Raw genomic sequence first — 23,418 nt, forward strand, 5'->3', positions numbered from 1 at the left:
TACGTGTAAAAAGAAGAAACACTGGAGCAATGGTAATAAGTAATTTAACAGTGGATACCCACGTACGTTGTTTACGTAAAATGCTTATAAGAAAATCTATTGTATCTAAGAAACTAAATGATACTTTTGTGATGCTTCACTGGTAGAATGATTCCTCAAAAATCCTCTCATCAGTCATCACATATCCTGAGTTCTGATGAATAAGATTTGAGTTATTACAACGCTTAAACTTAACTTGAACTTAACATCTTAAATTAAATACGTTAAATTAAAATGTTTGGTGAAAAATTTATATCCTCTGTATTAAAATCCCACACTCTTTGATATTAGTGAAATTCATCCTTTGTTTTATTATTTTTTTTTTTCATATTTTAATATATGTTCTTTTTGATATATATGTATATAAATTTGTTGCAGATCGACATGCCGCCGACAAAGGAACACGCGTACAAACACTCATACAGCCGTTCCTACTCGAACAGTTAAGTGTAAAATATTTTATGTATTTACAATAATATAAATCTATAACTGTTTTCTAATAAATAATAATGAGATTTGAAACTTTTGCACTTAAAGTTGTTATGTTTAAAATATGACTAACAAACCTCCAGTTATCTGATTGCGAATATTAATTGATAGTCCTAGTTAAAAATTTACGATGACAACACTGATTGTAACTACATTATTAACATTCATTAAGGCTTCATGCATTTATTAGGACGAATTATATTTTTATCTTAAACTTACTTATCAGATAACATAATATATTTTCCGTGTCTTTGTCCGTTTATGCGGTTGTATTAATCGTCGGTTAAGTTACACTTGTACGTTGGGGAAGTAATTATATAGAAAACATTAATAAAATACCAGTTATTAGCTAAATCGTACGCTAGTACCCTTACGAGCTTGCACCCTTGCACTGCGTACGAAGTTTTTCGCGTTTCCGATTCATTAAACTACGTTAATACTATAAAGTGGGAAGATTTGTGAATGAAATACTGCTCACTCTCCGTATGTCGTGTGACGATACGCTCTAATGTACACGCATTCGCGTTTTAATTATTACATGTATTATAATTTTTTTAATACTTTATTTTCTAGTATATTATGTATAAAAGGTCTGCTTAAATTCAGATTAACTTCCAAACACTCATACAGACAGAGACAAACGGAAAGACATACGAAATATCAAATTCTTACCGCCCTAATTACGAATTCGACAAAAATAACAACAGCAGTATCATATTTAAAATTAATTCAAGAAAATATTGTAACACGAAAACTATCTTCATTTTCAATTCCAGATGGTATGTCCATGTCGGCAAGAGTGTACCAGCCAGCTACCAATCTGATGCCGCCGACGCCTCCGCCGTCCCCCACCAAAATCACCCCCCCATTCGCCAGCAGACCACCAGCGTTCGCAGCGGACAAAACAGCCAGGACAGTGGAGAATACTCATTGAACAGTGTTCTAAACCACACACTATGTACTAAGTGTTCAATTTAGACTGATGATGATAACAATCGCGATTGATAAGCAAATAGGCTTTACGTTTATCGTTGCATTTGTTATCAGTTAGTTACCTTAAGCATAAGCCTCGGTCTCGTATCCCGTGGGTTCTGTACAAACCTGTATAGTTATGACGTATTTAAACTCAACTGTAAAAAAAAAGGAATTATTCTACGCCAAATAAATTTTAACGAATCCTCAATTAGTGTAATATTTTTAATGTGTTTACGGATGTGTGTGTTGATTGAATAATTATAAAAAAAAAAAAAAATTGTTACTATAAACATTTCCTGTTACAAGTGGTACGGTTTTGGTTGGTAATTTGCTCTCGTCCGTCACCGTCTCCTCGTGTCGTGTGATGACTGTTGTTGAAACGTATTATGTACACAAATAGCTCAACCTGTGTGCTATACTGTATATTACATGACAATAAAATAAGAGATTAAATTAAAAAAAAATACTCTATTTTGTTTCTTTTATTCAAACCCTCACCGCAAGTCTGTACAGTGACGTTGTACGGTTTTTGATTGGTAATATTTAAAAGTCATGTAAAATTGACGATGCTAAAAACCAAGATTGCTATTAATTTTGTTTAGGCGTTCCTAACGCCAGTGAATAAATATTTGAAAAACATCATGCTCTGCTTAGAATTTTTTTATTGCGTTACCCTTTAACTGCTATCGAAAGATTATATAGGCACGCGTTTAGCATTCAGAGTAATCATATTCAAGAAATGGGTTAGATTATTTTGGAAGGTATGATATTCACTGCTAGGAACCCTACAATTGAATAAAATCATATCGAAAACGGACAATCTTTTTGTGAGCTACAATGCGATAGCAGGCCCATAGACATGGATATTCGCGAACATTAAAAACTCATAGATTTCGGGGTACAAAAGCATTTTATTTAGTATAGTGACATCTATTGCAGAACTCAGGCAACTTGAGGAAGAATCGATTTTAGTTCCACTTACGTAGAAAAGATGGCACTAGGGTTCAATAATTTATTTGAGGAATTAAATATGATCGTTTAGAATCAAAGGACCTGGGACATAATTTTAAATAAAAAAATAAAATTTTTCTATAATGCCTTTGGTAAGATATCAATATTTTAAAGAATTCACCAGCGCCATCTATTGCTTTTCATCGATACTAACTCCAGTTAATCAATATTTCCTTATAGCAACCACAGAGTATTTCATGTGAAGTCAGAGATGGCGCGTCAGTCAATATAGTAATACGTTCAAGGTTAATAAATACATATAAAGTTAATAAAATTTTACATATTTTTTTACTCTCGTAGGTTTAATTTGATTTGATCACAAGTCTGAACGAGGCCGTCTATACAATGATATAAAAAATTCATTAAAAATTAGCCTAGCACCTATTAATTATAGTTGAAATTCTTCCCATTTATTAAAACTTTTTATTTATTATCTCCTCTCGATATTCGCGGCCATTGTGTCGGAATTATCAGACTGAGATATGAACGTTTTAATTTAAAATATCTTTCAGCTATAGATTTATGTTCGCTGAAGACTTTTAATTACTAACTTTGTTTTGGGGGATGAAGTTTTTAGATAAATAATACTTAGAGCATTTTTATGGGTTTACCAAACGGCGATATATAATCTATGACGATGCGTGAACTAGTATCAGTACTTTAACAAGTTAGAAAGATTGATGTAGATTTAATCATAGCAATTCATTAATTGTCTTTCATTCAGTATTATTATTTAATATTGCATGTGGGCTGCTTGATTAATAAATAACCGAGCCATTAGACGTAGGTAATAGTGGGCAGAACGCTTTGATTTTATCGTCGTGATTGGTACGACGGGTCAATTCTGATCAGCGCATTTGCGGAGGGTTACTGGATCGGCGTCACCTGACAAACTATACACATATAAGCGTCTCTTAAGATATATAACATTTTACAAAATTGTAATGAAAGCAACACAGTATATGTCAGGTATATAGGTACATATATATAAAGAAAATAATTGGTGGTCTGAGAAAACATTCCATAGATTGTTTCCCCGAAGCCGGAACATGTGTTTGATTAATTTAAAAATAAGACGACGGAAGCGGTACAAGAATCTGAAGAGGAACTTACATTAATTGATTCTAACAAGAAGAAAAGATATTAAAAATAAAATCATATTTTAATCGTACATTGTTGTTATCGTTTTTAACATCCGTCGAGATATTTGTTTACGGATATCAATATAAGGCTCTAATATATTCATAACAAAAAAACACTTTTAACGTACACAGTAATATTATAAAGCGAAACTTGTTTTACATCAACAAAATGTTTTCGTCCATCTGTCGCGTGTCACATTACAGCCGGTTGCGGGGAGGGGTTATAGTTAAACGCTTCGTATTCTTCCAATCATCTTCTATAAATCGATTTATTTTAAATAATATGTATCGAGTACACTAACAGTTTCACTTATTACATTTGAGTTATATTTGGTTGTTTAAATTAGACATGACGAAGCTAGAAGAGGCCGAACTGTCAATATCACACATTGTACACATGATAAGTGATGCATTTTCTATTATTAGAGCGTGATATCTATTGTGTCACTTACTAAATATAGAAATGACCGGTCCATGAACAGCTGACGTTTAAGATATCTGAAAAGTTTATTATATACAAAAATAAATAAACAAGCACAAAGGATATCGGTTGTTTGATTAGGAACGATTCAATTTACGCATAAAACTTAGTCGAAATCATCAAAGATATGTTCTCATATACTCCATCAGTCTTGTTTATTTATCTATATTATAAATGTTATTTATTTATAGCAATTGTTAGGTTAGAACATGTTGCATGTATCAATTGGGAAAAAATATTATCCCATTCGGTATGTTAAGTACTATGATTTGAAGTTTTTCTATATTCGTGTGTGTATTTCGTTTGAAATAAAGTTTAGAATATTAATTATAATATTAGTATCATATTTATATTATATGAAATTTCATTGACAGTAAAATTTGTGTTGCCATATCGGTTAAAAATTAAAAATAATTTTAACGTTTTTCGTTAAATAAATTCATTGAGAAGTGGAGATTTTCCCTCCCTTTCCTTCTCGGTTTCTGCGTCAAATTTGGCAACAATTACATTTAGTTTTGGTGAAATACGTAAGATAATATAAACTAAAATAGCATTGAAGTTATTAATGACCCAATAATTGAGAAGCATTCACAATTTACACCGTAAACTTCACTTTAAAGACTCATATTAGCAACATACAATTTAAATCACAAATACTACATTATGTTTTGAATCGTAACATTTTTAAGTTACTTGCCTCATCACGATTATATCGACTGCTGTATTCTATATGAATAGTTGAAATAATTTTCTGTATGACTACAATATATCGCCTATAAATGACACTTCAATATCTATTAATGTCCAGCGCTAGTTTATATTAGACGAACATAATTTGTCCATATATTTTCTCACGCCAATCCACCGAATTACTCCTATATTCGCATACTAACAGTCAATGTTTTATAGAGTAAGTCAGTTTTAGTAATTTTTTGGTGTTCATAGTGTCCACTTGTTTTGTATAAGTGTTGAGGAGTTACTGTTCCCGAATGGGAATCTAGGTTTGAATGTTTGGCTTCACTCTCACGGCAGCCAGGAGCCCAGGGTTCGTTTCTTAAAGTTTTGCATGTGTTTTCTGTTTTGATTATGAACATTATGACAGTCAATCTTATCACGTTGCTAAATATTACCACGAATAGCTAAAGAATAAATGTATTAACCTCTAATGTTATCTTAAATTTTAATATAAAATTACTTTTGCGCCCTAAACACCTTTCAGATAGACTCTAGTCACTATGAGGATTTTTTCGATGTCTCAAAAACAATCTCAATCAGCTTCAGACTAAGTGACAATAGAATTCGGGAAAATGTTTTTTCTATTGAAAAATAAATCAGAATTTTTGCCCTTTAATTGTCACAGATTACCAAACAAAATCAAATTGAGGACTACCTTTTATTTTAAGTCGATTGCAAATTGCTTTAAGTCACACTTACGTGACCTACACGAGACTGAACCTCACGTCAAAATTACTCCAGCCGTTTCAGAGATAAGAAACAAACATGCTCAAAAATTTTAATAGTTTAATTTTCGGCTTCGTCGTCATATATTATGTCATAAGCGGTTTGTGAAGATCTGTCAATTTTGATATTACAAACAGAAGACTCATTTTTATTTCTTAGCATGGGTGGTTCTGATACCTTATACTTGACACTAATTCTAAGTCCCAATGAGTCATATTGATTTGCCTGTTAATAGATTGATTCGACTAAATTGATCTCACGTGATCCGAGAACGAATGAACAAGATTTGAGTTCTAAGATTATTAAAGAAGCGGTCTTTGTAATATATTAAATGGAATTTCAAAAAACCTTTAACATTATTTTTTATTACAAATATGTAGATCGGTAATAATCACGCTAGGTTTTAATGTGAGTTTTAGACATTGAATTAGGACAAATAAACAAGAAGAGAAATTTGTTTTTCCTATTTTATATTTCATAAAGATTGAAATAATACATTTAACATCATGCAAAATCAACTATTACGAGTGATGATTTTTAAATTAAATCACGTTTTTTATATAATGTACATACTTCATTGATAGTCAATTGAAAAGTTTAAAAAATTACGGACATCGCCGGGCAATGTTGTTGTATGGCTAAAACATCATATTTCTAGTTAAACTGCTGACTGCGCATCACAACAGCTTTGACGTGGGAACAAAAAATCACTGATACCACATTGATAGTGTAAACATACCTATAACATTAAGACTTAAAGTACTTGTGATGTAATTTAAATGATCATCAACTACTAAACGCGTAATTATGTTAAGTGCATGGTTACTGAACGCTGTAATCTCAATAAATGAGACTAACTCGTGTAGACTATATAAACATACAGCGTGGTTTTCTTGCAAGTCCGCGAAGTATTAATGTCCTATTTTTTAAGAAAATTTACTTTTTAGTGTACAATGTCATCGTCTCAAGGAAGGTAAGGAATTTCCTTAAACCAATTTCGCCTATTTTTTATCAATTGTATCCATGTGATTTTCCATTTATAAATCTATATCGGTCAATCTAAAAATTAAGGAGGAATACCAGAAACTTCGCTAAACAATAACAAACGACATTTGAAGAGATGTTATATTTTAATGTGTTTCAAATATTAAAAAGATATGCCCCGGGTGAGGATCGAACTCACGACCTTAAGATTATGAGACTTACGCGCTGCCTACTGCGCCACCGAGGCTGTGACAAACCCGTCATAATAGACGGATGCTATCTAAGAGCCAGCACGTATAAATACATATTTGCCACAAAAAACCGCATATAAAACACTCTGCACGTAAAACATTAACCGAGTAACAATTAACGTAAAACAATATCACAGAATCGAATAATAAAATGTGTGCAGCAGTTGAATTTCCACCGCAACTATCGGCCCGGCTGCAATTGACAGGGCGGCTCAATTTATGGCCCGCGCTGTCTACCGTGGGGCCCGAGCCCTGGATGTGGCTACTACGATTTTATCCAGCACACTTAATACAACCGCTTCCACCAAAACCGTTACTTAGGTTTGTATATATATATTATTTTTTTGGTTCTTAAGATTATTAATTATACCTACTTAGGTACGTGTCCTGTTTAAGAATCAAGGTTGATTATCATCCTAAATCAACGTTTAAAACTCGTGTATAAACTATTTTTATTATATGAGTGTACTAATCGGACGCGTTGACAATTTTTATTGAGGCTCTCCAATTCAAACACGTTAGATATTGTATGATTTTCGTTTTTTTTTTTGTAATAACTAATCATCAAACAAAACACCGGTCGTTCAGTTCAGTCCAGTCTTTTTACATCCACGTCACTATTTAATTAATTCTCACATCGGAATAGTGTGAATTTTGACTGCAACTGAAGCAATGGTTATTTGTTTTGTCGTTTTAAATTAACGCCTGCCGACAACCCCGATATATAAACTTATATTATAATACCCGGGCTGCAGTAATCGTAAATAGATTGTTGCATGTTATTATTTATACAGTGTATAATGAACATAGTTTAGTGCGTAATGAGTCTGTTATAGCATCGAGCGGCTGAAGAACGTCTCGAGGTATAAAGATATCAAAGGGAAAAGAGTAAAAGTAGCAAAGCTATGGAAGTGAACGTTAAATCTACAGAAACTGGTCTTAACCTACTTCCGAGAAATATCAAAGGTTCCGAACTCGAGTCTAAGGAAAAAACACTGCCTTTATTCTCGCAAATAACATCCGCTAGCACCTAAACTATAATAGTTAACGTTTTACGTTACGTTCATATAAATACGATACCTACGATATCTTGAGAACTGCTATCACTAAAAACGAGATAAAATTTTTAGCTTTTAATTAAGATGATAAATGAATGAATCGAATACAACGTAATTACAGCTGTAACAGAAAAAAAAAAATTGCGGGGAAATTTTGAAATAAATCAGTCGGAAGATAAGCGCTGAAATAATTAGCTGTTAGGGCGAGTTTTTAATAATTAAATGTAAATATCCAGTGAAGTGATCATCTCAATGGCACTTCGATCCCGGGTTTTTTTTGGGTCGAGTTAAGAATTACTTTGTTTCCTACGGTTTTATTTTTGTTTCATTATTACAGTGCTCTATGAAGTGCTCGGTGTGATCTCACTGATGATTTTCATCGGTATGTTCACAGACGAATAAGTATGTGGAATTGTGTAATGACACATTTTCACAATCACTAATAAATGCTGAATAATTTTAAATATATATATATATATATATATATATATATATATATATATATATATATGTAGCTCCTAGTTACCTAATTAAATATCGGGAGAGAAGAGATTATTTACTTATTTTTTTTTCACAAAGAGATCTTTGAATACATATTAAATCACCCTCGTACATTAACATTATCTGAGAGAGACAGGGTGTATTAACTAGTGAAGGCATCAGATATGAATCTTTAATTTTCCAAATTTATTAAAACGCTAAGCGAACTCTACGTTCAAACAGCAATATTTTTAACGACGGAGGTTAGTGCTAGGGCTGCGCTCGGCTCTATATCGATAATATAAAATTACATTGCTATACCAAATTTGATTATGTTCACATGTGTTGCTATCAAAAACATATCAATTCGATTTAAAAACTTTTCCACGATTCGGTTTCATTTAAATATCATCACATTTTTACGAGTAACTAGTCTGATTTAAATTATACGGAACCACAGGAAAACGTTGATGGTCATTACAAAACTATGTAATAATGAATTAAAACAATTCAAGCGTTCAAATATAGATCGTAATACCTATTTTTAGACTGATGTCAATTGAGAAGCAATGTCGAGATGACACGGCATCAAATAATGTGTGCGGAATAATTGAAATGCACAAATTGATACGGTACAATCAATTCATCTATAAAGTGTGTGTCCATTGTTGTGTGTGACTTGAAAATATATATATATTTTATAGCACATTTTTTTTATGGACACAATTGATTACTATAGAAAATTCGACCACACAAAAGCTTCAGCTATTGATAAAATATGTAAACAATAAGACCTTTTTCTGGTGGGTTGGCAGTCATTATGTTACCTCAACAACATAGTATGTTATTCGGTTACTGAAATATCTCAACGGTGGAAAAACGAAAACTATTAATAAATTCGTTTGTTACATTTACATTTTAGAATGGCTGTTTATAAAACGAAAGCTATCTGAATTAATATAAAAATCAAATAAAAATTACATATTAAATTCCTTATAATTTTGACAATCGTAATTAATAGCTTTAATATCATCAGTGCCGTGGAAACAGTAACTTAAAATCGACTGGGACCAATATGACATCATTGTATGATTGGTCAGTAAACTTGTCCCATATTGTTGTCATTCAATTATTTTATATTGATGACGAATTGATTTCGGAGCTAGTCAGGTCAGGTCAGGACAGGTCAATATTTTCCATTTAACTTTTAAGGTACATTCGTACAAGGTCGTGAGTATTCTATCTACAAAGACGACAGAGAGTTGGATGATGTTAAGTATTTATTTATAAAAAAAAAACCGCATTGACGTATATTAAATTCACAGTTATAACGCCGACGAGAGCGTGTCCCATCACTAGTGCAACGCGATAGGAAATTAAAATTTTCCTCTTCATTTAAAAGAAGCACTGCCCCCGGCTAACTCCTTAATGCGCTACATCTATTTCAAGGCGGTACACACTTATCGTATCTATCGAAGATACTTTATTAAACGATTAACTTATTAGGTATTTATTTTATAATACGATCTTAATATAAGTAATGATATTCGACACTTTTTCATATAAAACGTATTGTGTTTAAGACCTAATCCTATTTAAAATATATACAAATATAAAACCCGATGTAAACCCGAGCAATACAACTGGATAAAAAAATATTCTGATTAAGATCTGTGTTGATTTGATGATGACGTCAAATAAACTTTTTAATATTTTACCAAATATATATATATATATATATATATATTGAAAATCGTATGTTTATTTCAATTTTCTTAATAAGTAACATATGTTCTTGTCCTATTTTATACACATACTTAATTATTTGTTTACGATAATAAGTAACATTTTTATTGAGATTACGTTTCTGAACGAAAGTCGTACGATAATTCCGTCGTTCATACAAGACGGTCTTCATGTGCACCTAGCCTTAGAAGTAATCATCGTTTTATTAACGTTTTTGAAAATCAATTGCATTAACCGTTAAATAGTTTATTACTTGTTGGTTGTGTTAAGACCATGTTATGAAAGAGAGACTTTTTTGTAACTGAACAAATCAATTGATTATTGTGAGACTGGAAAATTACATGAACTTTCCCTTTCTTAGGGGCTTTCGGAAATGATTCCTTATGTATATGTGACGTTTATTTAGACGGAGATTTCTTTGAGAACGCAGCGCCGAGGCAATTACTCGGCCTTTCAATGGCGTCAAAGCCAAGTTTAAAATAACTTTGCGAACTTTAGATTCCGACTTGTAAACGCAAATCGTACGTTAGTTCTGTATTTATCGAAGTTTAGTATGAAAAAAATTGCCGACCTTTGAGCTGAAAGGAATCGAGTCGGCTATTACGAGTTAAGCAACATTTTGAATTACCCTTAAAGAACCACACCCTATATAGTGCAACAAAATAAATCAGTTGTTCTAAAACTGTGGCAGCATTAGCCAACGATGTTGTATATTTTAATTGCATTTAAAAGTCAAGTATAAATTTCTGATACAACACTAATATTCATGAAAGTAAACGTTGAATTATATTAATAAAATAATAAAACAGTTCAATAAAAGCCATACGGAAACAAACAATGGCAAGCCAATGAAAGTTCTATCTGTGGGGGGAGTTTAATTCCTGTTAAGATACAGTAATTCCTTGTTAGACGAGGACCCTAACCGTTTTCAACGTCTTGCATCATTGTTTGGCGATATTTGCATCGGACAAGCTCCGATCGCATACCCGGCATTCTTGTGATAAATTACATTTCAATGTCAAACGTGATCGAAGTCTGTTTAATTAAATTTATAACGAACTATCCGAGACGTATCTGGTGTTGTTCGTCCATAAATAACGCGTGGAATTTGTATATGAAATTGCATATATTAATAATGCAAATAATAATATTTTTTTGTATGAAAAAATCATTTATAATTAGCTAGAAATGATTTCAAATCAGCGCCTGTATTCATTATTGTGGATGGTTAAGTTGTTTCATATGTGACGTTAAAAAAAATCCATAGACAATAATTATCAAACGATAACAGTTAGAATATTTAATAGTAAGGCTTTAGTTAATTTCGATACGACCTTCCGAAGAGTAATTTTAACTGTGAGAATATTTATCAATTATTACAGAATAATAAACAACTCATACTTTAAATATGTGCTTAGTTATTAAACGTCTACGAACATTGACAGTCATGTCACGGTCAGATTTAGTAAATCAGTTTGACAGTTATTTTTTTTAAATGCGACTGAAAATGAAGACAGGCATCTCGAGACCTTCTGATTATAAATCATTAACAAAAAAAAAAATATTCTTCTAGAATTTTCTTTGTTTTTTTTTTCTAGAATAATAAAATTCTTCTAGAATCTTGATTTTCTTGGTGAGTGTCGAGTATATCATAATCAGTTCAGTAGTTGGAGTAATAGACCTGCGGATATACTTCCTCATTAATGTCAGTAAGGATTATTTGTATTACTTTTACATATTCATGGCATATCTTCTTAATGAAACCACATGTGACTGTCAATGGACTCACTGAGGCTTTATTAGGGTGGTGACGTACTGAGTATTTATACATTTTTTTTTTGCGTTATACTTATAATACATAAATTTATTTATATTTTTTTAATTGAAATTCATTCGTTTCTCATTATTATTCCTGTATTCATAGATACATGTTTTAATGTACGAAATAGTATTCTTCGTTAAAATATTTTTCATGAATACTTTGAAAATGCTATAAGTACTATCATTATTGGAAGATATTATAAATTAGTATAATCAGACAATAAAATGATACATTTACTAAATGCATCCAAATCTTTATCCGTTCCAAGGGAGTCTGCGACATCAAAGCGTTAACTTGCCCTTAGTCCATCGAATCCCATTTAGAGGTACGGGCATAGATTGCATTATAAGTCATTATTCTCTTAGCGATAAGGAAAAGAAAATCACCATTATATCTATAGCTACAAGTTATTCTTTATAGAATTTATGATAGCATGATGTGCAAGTGTAACAGTACATAGTGAGCTGTACACGTTGAGTTTATTTGTACATATGTTTGCATGTAATCCGAACTCCGTAAGCTCTCTTTAAAAATGTAGTATAACATTTCTGAATGGAAATAAGGCTTCATTCATATGAGACGTTTTTCAGGATATACGTAGAATTAATATATATATATATATTTATCTAATTAACGAAGGGGACAGCAATGGTTTATTTAATTTAATTTTTTTTATTTCATTAATAAATATAGCTATGAAATAAAAGTTATGTTTGATAGTTTTTGTTTATTTGCCTGTCAGACAGACGCACATATATAATAAAATAAAAAAACCTATATGTACAATTATAAAATGCTTAACCTTCTGTATGTTGAATTTTTCCTGATGACGGCTGGATCTTTTTTGATAAAATAAAGTATGAAAAGCCTTGGAATATGTTAAGATTCATGAATAAGGCAGAAGCTCAATGTTAATGCCAATATAATCTTGTGGAGGCACCCTTACATATAACCAAATAGTAAGCTGGGCTTGCACATTAACAGATCTCTAACCTGTTATCCGAGATTTACTTAAAAACATGCTCTTTGAGAACGTTAATTGAATGCCGGATTTTCTATTAACGAATATAATGAATGGAAAAATATTATACGAGGAATATTCGGAAAAGTTTGCTTTGAAACCAGCCCCCGTCGAAACTTTCTTTTTATGTCTAAACTATAATCATTTAAATGTTATCCTAATATTTTAACGGTGCACTGCTTCAAACATAACTTACTCTACACGTTATCCAGGACTGTCGGACTGTAATTTGATAAAGGTGGAATAGTTAAGAAAAAGTTCATACGTACAAAAGCAAGCTATTATCTATGATTTTTGTGTATATCTGTGGTATGTGGCGATTGTGGCGAGTGCGGTGCCAATTATTTTTTTCATTAATACCAAATACGGCAACACATGTCCTCATAAAAGCATCGATCGGCTCCGCAGAGTGGCGCAAGGAGATAACAGCAACGGTAAGAAATCGTATCGCAGCAGGGAATTAAATTACCTAAATAAGCCATGTTCACGTCCATAGAGAAAAAAAGGGAAGATAAGAGAGCTATTATGAAATGAGTCGTTTTATGATCGTTTGCTTAAGTCAAGCAGTTTTTTCACTGTTGAATTAATATTTAACATCTCTCCTTCCTACTTAAATCAAAATGCTCTCGAACTTTCTACACTAGTTTGCCGAATGGTCACTTGTAATTTTACCGACATACGTCGTCCTGACATTGTATTTGCTGTTATTTCAAAATGTGACGTCACATCCAGTTCTGTACATCATCAGACGTCCCAATAATATGTAACATAAACTCTGTTTACCCAACAAAGGAATATCGGTTCTATACCCTTGCGAATACTGCCGTTTGGTGTCATTATCGCCTGTCGGGTGTACCATTATTTCTAATAAGATAATATGGCCAATACCGTGGGCTCGCTAATGATGTGTATGAGAATTAATGTCTTTTGAAGATGAAGGTTTTTTTGATGGTATTATTGTTAGGGACTTTTGTGGGGACTCGGACTGTCCATGGCGATACGGAAGTTCCAAGTGCAAAGGTTTAATATAAATATTTTGATAGCATCGTGCAAGATTCTTCTGTTCCACGTCAATATTGTGTTCTACATAATAATATTATTAGCACATACCTTGTTACAATCCACATTTAATTATGTATTATGTGATAACATTGCTACAAAGAGTCCAGATCTGACCACTTCCTGGCATCACGAACAAGATCCCCCCAGCATCAATGGGATATTACTTCCCTAGGAACGTATTAATTTATGTTACCCACAGACAGTAATGACAGGCGTCGATTACTGGATATTGGAAAATATTGGCATGGGAGCCGCTGGCGTGTTATATATAAAATTATAATTTTCCTCGTTTATATTTATCGTCTTTTCTCTTATAGTAATAAGAACCAAAATATATAGTAATTATTGAGGAGAAGGCGTCTTGAATCTGCGAATTATTGACGAATCCAAATCCTTACAGGGGGTGCAAGGGGACTGCGCCATTTTATTTTTAATGTTTATTGCTTTTTGTCGGATCTCTTGTGGGAGACGAGGAATCAATGCGGACCGCTCTTAAGCTGGCCTCTACTAAGTATTTGATATTCATGTCACGGCTAATTTGCTGTGATGTATATGTGTAAAATACATTTTGATCATCCTATTGTAAACATTTCAACCTACCTAACTAATATATAAATTAATAAGATAAGATGAATACAAAGTTCGTAACTAATAAACAGTAACTTGTTTTGATTTGTCGATTTCGTTTATATTTCGAGTTTGCGTCGAGTTAGCTGACGAAGGTTTTTGGTAGTGGATTTGAACTGATTTTCATTCCAGATGTTTCCATGTTAATTCCATTGTTTTTTTCTTAATTTTTATGTCTTCCTTCATGGTCGATTTAGTCTCTTCGCTTTTGGATTAACGATAATGTGGCCAGGCTAAAACTTTGCACAATTGCTACTCTGATTTTAAGTATTATTAGAAAGATGTAATTATATATATAGAATCTGAATAATTGGGTATATATATATATTTATATAAATGTACATATACCACTATTTCCTTTTTTTAATATGGACACATACTTCGCTAAATAACATCAATAGAGCAAGTACCTCACATTCGTTGATTACTTGGAAATAAAGTGCTTAGGGCGATAGAATGGCATACTTTAAACTAACAGCTAGAAATATGTATGTGATATTAGCTGAAATTAGTAAAACATTCACTAAAATTGCATGTTTTGATTAAAAAAGGATCTTATGGGAATTTCGGTGATAAACAAATACGAGATAATGAGCCATATTTCATATCGCAGCATCCGAAAAAGACAACCCCTGGAATCCATCTCGGAATTAGCGTTCGAAAAAAAAAAAAACTTGGAATAAATAAATTGTCGAAAATACGCCTAGGGACAGGGGTCGTCGAAAATATCTCGATTTGAACTTGACTAATTTTTTTTTTCACGACTGTCACAAAAAGAACTCTCGAATTACAATACAACACTTTCCTGAGGCTGTAGCAAATAATATTTCCAGCTAATAAAGCAATTTTTTCATGAATTTAATAAAAATTATTTATATAATACATCAGTATACTGATTAATGTCGATGTTTGTTTAGAAACTCACTAATAATTCTATGTCATCATACAATTTAAAGCCATCACAATTACAGAATGCTCATATCGTTTCTACATTTCGGCACTCAAAGGTCTTCGTAGTCTGGTGCATTACCGACGCATCTTTCCTTGGGGGCCCATTTTTAAAACTGTCATTAATTTGGAGTATTCCCCCCTTCCCCACCCCACGCGGAGGGCGATTAAACACTGTTTAAGGCCCCCGAAAAATAAAAAGGAACTAATCAACAGATTGATTTATTTTTTTATTCACTCGAGGCGGGAAAAGTTTTTAAGCGTATGCCATTTTTTATTGAATATTTTGCTGTCCATATTTAAGTCCGCTTGTCTATGAAGGGAACTAAATTCTGTTTTTTAAACATTTTATATTTTGGTCCAATAGAGCGCATTAATTATTATTTTCCTGATAACAATAATTTAATTAATATCAGTCAATATTATACGGACTTATTAAATGCGCCAGTCTAATCTATCTTAGATGATAAAAAAACTGTATTTGAAAAGATCCCTTTCCACTTCCCATAAATTCATATTAGAGGTCTTGTCACTAGACGGGACAATTATAATGAAATATTATATACGCAAAGAATACGCGTATGTCATAAGTATACTTATATTTTAATTACCTCGATTGTTTAGTTTAGAATATGTTCATTTATGTTAAAAATTCTTTACATGGACTCTTTGTTTCTTTGTTAAATTGCGTGTATATCTGCTAATTTCATATTCGATACCCATTTTTTAGATAAAATTTCCCTCAGGGTTCCAATGAGAGTTTTTTCTTTGCACAGCTCTGTTTAACCCTCAAACGGCGGCTAATTTAAAGACGAAGTGGCTGATTAATTATTGATAGCCGAATCAAAAGCTGTTTGTGTTTGATGTTTTTTTTATCCGTAGGGATGGTCCTACCAACTACCTCTATATATATGTATCATACAAATCTTAAGTAATTAATATTTATCCTAATTAATACGTAAAAATATTATGGCTTAAGAGTATTTTTTTTTTTGGCCACATCATGACATAACATATTTGATAATTAATCGTTATGATACTAAAGGAAACTAGAGACTAGAGACGTACTTTTTGGGAAAGAGCAAATGCCATTAATGAAAATCTATTGTATTGCAATGCGAATAACGATCGGATCTTCTATCTTGTAACGAACATTGAAATGAGGAAGTTTGACCACAATGACAACGTTACAATGAAACAAAGAGTGTCGCATGACAGTGACAGACCATCACGTACAGGGTGCTCACATTGCATTACAAAAAAAAAACACACGTAATGATTTCAAACTAAGAAAATATTAATAATTTTGCGTATATCAATAATTGTCAGCATTATATCAATAGCTAAGAAAAAGAACACCCTCTATAAGAAGCTAAAACTATTCCTATTGAATACAAGAATAGGTTTTGGTCTGTTACACTCAGGTGCTCTGTATTGTCTTTTTGTTCTGAGTGTTGGGTTACCACCATCTAGGTCACTGCAATTGTTTATATTTCCTTGTCTTTTTTGTTAAATCAAAAAGCTTTAACTGTATTTCATCTGCTGTTTAATTATTTAGATGATTTGATTGGAACGGTTCGTTTATCTTTTACATAAAATTCCCCAACCGGAAATGGCTCGCGACATTTAAACGAGCATACTACTTCAAAAAGTATTTTTTTAAAGTTATGTACTAAGTAATAATAAAATTTTTGCAGTTTAAGACAAGTTGAATAGTTGGATCTTTAAATATTCACAAACACTTTGTGTTTGCACGATCTATATTGAATATGAAATTTACACTGAGATATTTTATTAAGTCCTGAAATCAGCTGAGAAAGATTTCTGCGAGTTTAATATTCTAAGATGTTTGAAAATGGGAGTAAAGTTACTATGAAAATTAATTTAATTTCCATCTGATGTTACTGAGACTTGGAATTCAGTAATAATAACTACTGTTAAACACCTGTTTCTACATATTTTTTATTTCAAATGCAATAGAAGTCTGGAGATAGAGTTGACGTTTTACATTCTGTACCGTAACACAATTATAACCCATTTGCATGAAGCTAGGAAATCGTCTTATCGAGTAAATTAACTTACAGGACGTTCGGAAACTAAACCCTAATAGTAAGCAATAGCGTCGTTTGATACGAGTGGATCAATGATATTAAAGGATCCATCATAATAAAAGCTAAACGATTTGAAGGACTTAATAAAGCAATATAAGCATTGGAACAGATTTTTATCAAGGGTTGAAAAGTCCGAGTGCACCATAAAAAATACAAGGGAACAAAGATGGAAAGGGGATATCACTTACTATCTTCAATTTATGGGAAATCTCGCCTTCGGGACCGCCGTGGTCAGAGTAACAATGTTATGGCCCGCTAGATTGATTGGTGAATGTGGAGCGATTTTTATTTGTCCGAAATAAATGTGCGGTCTTAAGGGATTCTATGCTTCGGATTAGCTTTGATAAATATTATAAAGTATATTTATTTAAATGGAAAAATATATATCTATATATATATATATGTAATGCGTATCGCATAAAGTAAGCCATAGCAGCTCAATGTCTATGGCTATAAATTGTTTGTAAGAAATTATTTAAGTACATATACGGTTTCTAGAAAAAAACGATAATCTATATAACAGATACGAAATTCTTATGAAATCCTCACGAAGGAAAAAACAAACAAACTATGAATATAAATCGTAGGTTATAAACAAATAACATTCGCTACTCAAGATATCATGTTAAACGTATCACCAAATAAAATGCTGTAACACAGAAATTACCTGTCAAACATAAACTTGTGAGGACAATACGTTATCAGTCAGCATCGCTTTATCAGTCTAAGGACCGTTGTAAGAAAATAAAAAGATAAAAATAAAGTTATTTTTCCAAAATGTCGAATAGACTGCTCCGACTCTCACACCGTCTGACACATATTTGAATATGCGACGATTAATTTAATAATCACCTCTGAGACGTTGGAAGTAAATAAATTAAGTATATCGATAAGTGTATAAAATAAATTATTTTTAGGATATAATTGAAACGATAATAAGTAATCATGACTTAGACTCTCTTAAATACAACTTAATAAAGCAGGCAAAGGCAGGGAAGACATGAAACAAAATGTTTTTATATTAGAAGGTGGTATCACAGGCTGGCGTAATACAAGTTAGAGAACACAGTCAGTTGGTTTGGTGGTCATTGAAAGGTGCAAAAAAAAATGTATAAGCTGTTGGTCGGTGTGATCGCGGCTCTAAGAGTGCGGATTGCCGGGGGCAAGTGGGTTAAAATGGAGCACTGTGCAATAAAACACCCCTTCTATCCATAAATATCCGAGTTCGGAAGTTGCTCTGTTAGCGGTCTTTTTTTTCCTCTCCTCTTTTATTTATCGAAGGAAAATGTCCAGGGATGCGGTTTTCCTTTTTTTTTCCCTAGCGTTTTAATAATGCATTTTTTATATCACAGCCTCAACGTCAATTACAGTTTTCCGTCCTTAATATGTTAATATGAATGATATTTATTCCTAATGAAATATCATTTATGATCATTGAACGTCCTAAATCATAATAAGCGTTACATTGTGTAACAAAAGAATTCATCCAATACTTATACATATGTATTTCAGTAAATCGAGTAATGTATAGAATGCATTTGAAATAAGTCGAGAGAATGCCATTCATATGATACAAAATTTGTTTACATCTGACGTAATAAAATAAACTATTCGAAATATCGTCAAAACTACATCTTAGATCTACAATGCCCTCGAGATACCGACGATTTATAAATCTGTTTCGAGCAATAGGGAAAAAATAGCCACTTAACCCTCTCCGCCCCAACGTTCATGTTCTTCTCAAATGGATGTCACCATAATTCTTTTGCCCTTCGATACGGAAGTGGGAATGTATTTGATAAACTACTACCGGTCAATATCATGCCCAACACCGATTGTAAAAAAATATGTTAAAATCGTGATTTTATTTATATTTGATATATATATATATATATATATATATATATATATATATATATAATATGAAGGGTTATTGCAATTTCTATGAACGCATTTTAGCTCCAATATAGTCGCGTCCAACGGTTGAAGAATTTCCGCAATTTAAATTTTTGATTCCGCTCCTAGAACGTTCGCTGTCACTTTCCAGCGCTGCAATTTCCATCACCTTTTAATATCGTTAGACGGCACCTCCCTTGAAGCAGTTAAAAGGAAAAAGGAAGTCATAAAGACTGAGAATTTGATTGAGTGAGGAATGGTTATACGGTGAAAGTAATTAAGGACGTTTATTGGGAAAAATTGCTAATGTCACTGAAGGAGTAATTAAATGAAGACGTTCACGAGTCTGTGACGTCACTTCTGAAGTGAATTAATTGCAAATCGATGGGAATTATCAGGGGAGGGGATTCAAACGGAGCGCTGATTGTCAAAACTCACTGCAGAAATAGATTGATACACACAATATAAAACACGTCTATGGAGCGGTTAAATGTAAAATTTAAACACATCCAACCATAAATAACGAAAATCACGTCCACTGCTAATGATGCGAGTATAACGCTTTCTAAAAAAATTCAACAAAAGGGTACTACTTTTATGAAATTAAAAAACACAACTAAGTAATGATATTAAAATTCCGCGCTCACACAGCAAACAAACATAATATTTGTTTTAAGCTCGAGGTACTAAACTTATTAAAATATTTCTCGGTATATTTAATTAGTTCCCTTCCATTTGTCCCCGACCGCCCCCCTCGCAGCTCAGGTGTTTTCGGGTATGGCTTATTTTTTTGTAATTATACTTAATGTTTGTGTAATGTATGTAAATAGATAAGTTTAGCGTATCTCAGTACTATAATGTGTCCGTAATGTCCCGATATACATACTATTGTATAAAGTTAATTATAAAAAAAAATATCAATCCACAGAAAACGTCCTGATTTAACTGTCGTTTAAGGATTTTTTAGGCCCACTTGTATCGCTGAATCGAGATCACAAGCCAAAATTTTCTTAACATTTTGAGAAGCGCTAATACCTTACACAGCTGGGGCGGATATTAATCTATTATAGCTAGAACCAACTCAAAAAAACTCGTTTTTTTAACGATGAAAACCGCACCGTAATTGGTTGATCCGTTTGAGAGCTACGATGCTACACTGACACATACACATCTACGTAGAACTTATAACAAAAAGCTATAAAATAACAAAAAAAAAATATGAATTTAATATTGTACGGTAAAAATAAAGATAAAATAAATAAAGATAATATAATATATTAATATTTAAAACACAGCATCTATTTTATGATCTTACTGCCATTCCACGGATGATGTTGGAAATAGGAAGCTGCGATCTTTATTATTCTGACCCAATTACTTTTTTCTGTCCCTTCCTAAACTATATTGAGATAACGTTTTGATTTTCAAGTACCCGCTTAAATGTCACGCAATCATAGGAACTTATCAAAAGTTTGGTGCTTCCAAATAGTAAGCAAAATAAGTTAATAGATTACATTCAAATTACATAACAATATGAAAAATGTCTCTATCGTACTTTATATTGTACAGGCTTTTAGATAGAACCTCGACAGTCAATGGAGTCTATTAGAACTGCACTTCCGAGAGTCCAAGGCCACCGGAAGTCGCCGTCTGCCCTCCCCGTACGATATAAATCTCATTTCTTACATTAAAAACGCCATAGCATCTGTGTTGTAATTAGGAAAACGGAATTTAACATACGGAAATTCTTTCTTAATTGTATGCAGTGTTTAATTGTAACATTTTTTAAAACTACGCCCCGTAAACAACTAAACCGCACAAGTTTAATGTATTAAAACTTTTAAGCTGAGTCCAAAAGTCGCATACCAAAAGATTCAAGCCAAGAAAATAGCGAGAGGGCGAATTAAAAACACATCAAAGATTGCGTTGGCGGCAGATTGGGTACAAACATAAATAAATGAGCTTAAAATTTAAAATTATAATAGGATTGTATCCGGTGACATAAATGTGTGGAGTTTGTTACTAACGACTTCTGCGAGAGATCCTCCGCCCTGAGACAACGACGCCATGGACACTGCATTCATCGCTTAAACAATAATTAAAGCATATCTATGGAAAAACAGACGCTGAGAATGTTCAAGTAACCTTTATAAGACTTACTTATTGGACTGTTTTTTCTAAATCACTTACATCGCTATTAAATTCATAATTACATTGATAGTAAACGAATAAAATCCTTTATGGTTATTTATAAAAATATAATCTACAAGTCCTAATTTAAAGTAATTTTTAAACATGAAATATATGTCTGTATCACATATGTTTATTAGAAATATCTCAGTTTTAAGAATATATATACGATCAATGTCAGCTCCATGGATGTTTGAATGCCATAGTTTCACCTGCCATCTCGTGGCAACTAATTGTGAGTGCGCATAAAGTATGGCGACTGAGGCGGCCTTAGCCTGCATCTCGTTGAAACCACCCTAATATGTTGCACCAACGTATCATGAGATTACGTAATGCTGTATTAAAATTAATATCAATTATCTATAAAAAAAAAAATATCAATACAAACGTAAACGTAATTAATATTTTTTATAAAAATCACTACTTATCCTAATTTAATCATTTTTCAAAACGTTAAAATAATATATCCGTCTATATTAAAACGTTCCTCTCGGTACGAAATTCTCGACGTCGTAAATAGTGATTTAATATGAAAAAATGTATAAGCCATTAGTCGGCTGGCAATAACGGCTAAATGGACAATGACTTGTTACCACTGCAACGCGTTATTAGCAATTATTGTGAAGCTAACTTCAAGTTACAAGATAACACTAGAAACGCCACCATTATCACATTACTATGAAGTGCATTTTATCAAATTTATTTTATTATATACTTGAATTTAATGATACACAAAGCAAAACATTCATGCTGTGATTATAAAGATCAGCTGTAAGTCACTTATTGATCACAATAAGCCTGTTTTCGTTGACGTTACGTCACTAATTAAAACGGGAGTGATCCTTCGACACAATTAGTTAGTTCTTCACGTGTCGGTTCCAGTATTCATATAACTCTGTCGCTGGTCAGCGATGCCAAATACTTTGCACTTATTACGTCTTACTTATTATTAATCACTTTTGTATCGACTAAACATGGTGCCGCCAAAGTTCTCTGAGGATAAAATAACATATACCTTATATTTTTGGCATATTCATTCAGTACTTTGTATTTTAAATTTGTGTCTTAAATATTTTAAAATTCATTTACATTACACTATACACTCTTAGATGCTTTTAATAAATAGAAAAGTTATTTTTTAGTCATACCTGGCTTAGATTTTGATTACAACCTTCTTTTAGTTTTTACGTATTTGCTTCAATGAACTCGTTTGCTAGTTTTCTAGTGCCAATGTAAGTTTCTTGGAGAAAAAAAAAAATGTACATATTTGTATTAAATTAACTTAATTATAATGAAAATAATTGAACACTTCACGAACCAAAAAGCTTCTTACATTGATTGTTGAATATATAGAGATCTCTGTTAATGTGAGAGTTTTTACAATCCAGGGAAAGATTGGAATAGAGCCTGAATGTCTTTAAATATATAATATTTAAGTAAATTGTATCATCTTTATTCATAATCAATAAAAATGTATTCATTTCGCACAAGATTGTCATTCAATTAGCATGGTGTTGATGCATTATCGTTTATTACCCGGTCCACCGACCAGCACACGCGAACCGTGTATGGCCGGGTGTATTCGACCGGGTGTAATCGACCGGGTGTATTCGACCGGGCGTTC

The 23,418-nt window shown here is 32.3% G+C and overlaps 1 long non-coding RNA gene and 1 other non-coding gene across 2 annotated transcripts; one reads left to right on the forward strand and one right to left on the reverse strand.

Annotated features, from left to right (window-relative positions):
* The first annotated feature begins 417 nt into the window (after window positions 1-417).
* Window positions 418-1,970, forward strand: LOC133320008 (uncharacterized). The gene is made up of 2 exons (XR_009753483.1): window positions 418-481; window positions 1,305-1,970. It is a non-coding gene; the product is annotated as an uncharacterized LOC133320008 (long non-coding RNA).
* Window positions 1,971-6,756: 4,786 nt separating this feature from the next.
* Window positions 6,757-6,829, reverse strand: Trnam-cau (transfer RNA methionine (anticodon CAU)). Its single transcript has one exon. It is a non-coding gene; the product is annotated as a tRNA-Met (tRNA).
* Window positions 6,830-23,418: the final 16,589 nt, after the last annotated feature.

The sequence above is a fragment of the Danaus plexippus genome, chromosome Z (assembly GCF_018135715.1).
Source record: "Danaus plexippus chromosome Z, MEX_DaPlex, whole genome shotgun sequence".
NCBI lineage: Eukaryota > Metazoa > Arthropoda > Insecta > Lepidoptera > Nymphalidae > Danaus > Danaus plexippus.